This window comes from Narcine bancroftii, chromosome 8 (assembly GCF_036971445.1).
Source record: "Narcine bancroftii isolate sNarBan1 chromosome 8, sNarBan1.hap1, whole genome shotgun sequence".
Classification (NCBI taxonomy): domain Eukaryota; kingdom Metazoa; phylum Chordata; class Chondrichthyes; order Torpediniformes; family Narcinidae; genus Narcine; species Narcine bancroftii.
In genome coordinates, this window is record NC_091476.1 from 104,675,083 (window position 1) to 104,678,593 (window position 3,511).

Here is a 3,511-nt window from a genome sequence, read left to right on the forward strand (position 1 = left end):
AGGAGCCAGCTGACCGCAAGCCACTCTCAAGACCAAACTAGAGGAGGGCCAGTCGACCTAGTGTTTCTTAAACCAGTGCTGGGAAGTGCAAGCCAGTAAATGCTGCCAGCCCTGCAGGTTTCAGGGAAACAACCAGGCCAGCCGCCATTGATGGCTGCGATGGCTGGCCACACAAACAGCCTCCTTCATGTGATGAACAGATCCACCGGCTACCGATTCCTGGTGGACACAGGCTGAGCTCAGCATCCTTCCTCCCACAGCATTTGAGACTCGCACCCGATCTCAGGGTCCAACCCTGCGGGCGGCCAACAGCTCCACCATCAGGACCTACGACACCCGTAGGGCACAGATCCAGATTAGGAAGGAGAAGTTCCATTGGAGCTTCGTCCTAGCCCCTGTGGGCACCGTGCTGTTAGGGGCTGACTTCCTCAGAGCTCCCGGCCTACTGGTTGACATGAAGGCCAAAAGGCTGGTCAATGCTAAATGTTCCACTCCACCCGACTAGACACAGCAGAAGTCTGCAGGCCTGAAATCGCCACCGTAGCTGCCGCCAGGGATGAGTTCAATTAGATCCTCCACGAATTGCCCGCCATCTTAGAGCTTCAGTTCAATGCCACCATGCTCCAGCATGGTGTTTTCCACCATATCGCCACACAGGGCCCCCTGCTGCATGTTAAACCCAGATGGCTGCCACCCGAGAAGCTCCAGCAGTCAAAGGAGGAGTTCTCCAGGCTCCAGGAACCGGGAATCGTCCAGCGCTCGGACAGCACCTGGGCATCACCACTCCATATGGTCCTAAAATCGTCCGGGGACTGGAGACCGTGTGGGGACTACCGTGGGTTGAATGATGCAACCACTCCCGAAAGGTACCCAGTGCCCCACATACAGGACTTCTCTGCCAACCTGCACAGCACACAGGTCTTCTTCAAAGTGGGCCTCATTCAGGGATACCATCAGATCCCAGTACATCCAGGTGATATGGGTAAGATGGCCCTTCTCACCCTTTTTGGCCTCTTTGAGTTCCTGCTTATGCCCTTCAGTCTAAAGATCGCGGCCCAAACGTTCCAGCGCCTCATGGACGTCGTTGGAAAAGACCTGGACTTTGTGTTCATTTACCTGGATGATATTTTCATTGCCAGTCGCAACCACAATGAACACAAAGCCCACCTTCGCACACTCTTTGCCTGGCTGGTGGACTTCAACCTCACGGTCAACATGGCCAAATTCCAGTTCGTCAAGGAGTCCCTCCATTTCCTGGGGCCCATTTTGGCAGCTGGGTCATGTCAGCACCAGAGAAGGTAGCAGCTGTTCAACGGTTTCCCAAACGCTCCACCCTGAAAGGCCTCCAAGAGTTCACGGGGATGGTGAATTTTTACCATCATTTCATCCCCAGAGCCGCATGCACCATGCGCCCATTGTTCACACTCATGGCCACCAAAGAAAAGACTTTATCGTGGTCAGAGGAGGCGGACAGGGCTTTCATCATGACAAAGGAGGCTCTAGCCAGCCCCACGCTACTGGTGCGTCGAAGGCCTCAGCTACAGCAGTGGGGGGGGGTTCTGGATTCTGGAACAGTGGCTTGATGGAGAATGGCGCCCACTGGCCTTTTTCAGCAAGCAGCTGTGCTTGCCGGAGCTCAAACACAGCGCCTTCGACTGGGAGCTCCTGGCACTGTATTTGGCCATCCGCCATTTCCGCTACTTCCTTGAGGGCAGGCCATTCACAACCTTCATGGATCAGAAACCCCTCACTCAAGTACTGGCAATGGCCAAGTATCCATGGTCTGACAAACAGCAGCGCCACCTCTCATACGTGTCTGAGTTCACGACCATCATCTGACACTGGGCCGGCAAGGACAATGTAGTGGCGGATGCGTTCTCCCGTCCAGCCATCAACACTCTCGCGCCTAGCCTGGATTACGAGCAACTGGCTCAGGCACAAAGGAATGATGTGGAGACGCAGGCCTTGCAGACCGCCATCTCGGATGTCTGGGTGCCCAGCAGCCCGGACACATTGCTCTGCAATGTCTCAACAGGAACACTGCGCTCGGTGGTCTCGCCGCACTGGAGCGCGAAGGTCTTCAGTTTGATCCACGATCTTGCTCACCCAGCGGTAAAGACAACCATGCGGATGGTCATGGAGCGATTTGTGTGGCACGGGCTGAAGAAGGAGGTGGTGGAACTGGCTAGGAACTGTACCAGATGCCAGACCTCCAAGGTCCAGTAACACATGTGAGCCCCCATCCAGAACTTCGACCCGGTGGTTCACAGATTCCAACACATCCACATTGATGTTGTCGGGCACCTGCCGGTGTCCAAGGAGGCTTGTTACCTCCTCACGGTGGTGGATCAGGCCACAAGGTGGCCAGAGGCCGTCCCAATTAAGGAGGCCTCCGCAGAGACGTGGACCAGGACTTTGGTCAGCTAATGGTTTGCCCGTTTCGGAGTCCCAGCGCACATCACTAGTGACAGAGGGGTGCAGTTCATGTCTGCCCTGTGGACTTAGATGGCAAAGCTCCTGGGGGTCAAGCTCCACCACACCACAGCATACCACCCGCAGTCCAATGGATTGGTTGAGAGGTTCCACAGGCACCTGAAGGCATCGCTTATGGCCAGGCTCTATGGACCACACTGGGCGGGTGAACTACCCTGGGCCCTCCTCAGGATTAGAATGGCACCCAAGGAAGACCTGCAGGCTTCAGCTGCGGAGATGGTCTATGGTGCACCGTTTTCCCTGGTGGGTGAGTTTTTCGGCCCAGACCCTGACACCACGGCCATCGACAAAAATCTGCTGGCAGACCTATGCAGGCAACTGGCCTCCCTAGCTCCCCCATCCCCAGCACACCACAGCACCCGGCCATTTCATCTCCCCAAAGAGCTTGACTCAGCCCAGTTTGTTTTCATGCAGAGGGGATCACACGACCGTACGAGGAGCCATACAAAGTCTTGAACCAGTCCAGTGGAACCTTCACCCTGGACATTGGGGGGAGAGAGGAACTTTTTTACAGTGGACCACCTGAAGGCGGGCCATCTGCACTTATCACTGCTGGTGCAAACGGCCATGCCCAAGCGCTGGGGCTGGCCGCCAAAGCAACAGGACGCATAGCTGGTTCGGAGGGGGGGGGTTGTGTGGCGATGCACATCCTCAAGGCAAACTGGTCCCACTTGCATCGCCACGTGGCGGGGCAGCCATGGGGAAATGGTGTCGTCAAAGGTTTCTCTCCGACTCCAGCATCCCTTCCAGCGCACACCCTGGGCAGTGATTATGACGTCACAATGCACCAGGTGACTGAGCTCATGCTACCCTTATAGGGACGTGCTAAATAAAAACAGTCGTTAATGACCCTCAACGTGGTGGCTGTGTTTCTTCCACTGCTCACACCGCCACACCACAAAGTTTAGAAGGGAAAGGGAAATGTCAGTGATATTCAAAGGTGATGGAGAAACTCAGCAGGTCATGCAGTATCTCTAGGAAATAAAGGGTAACCAATGTTTTGGGCCTAAGCCCTTCA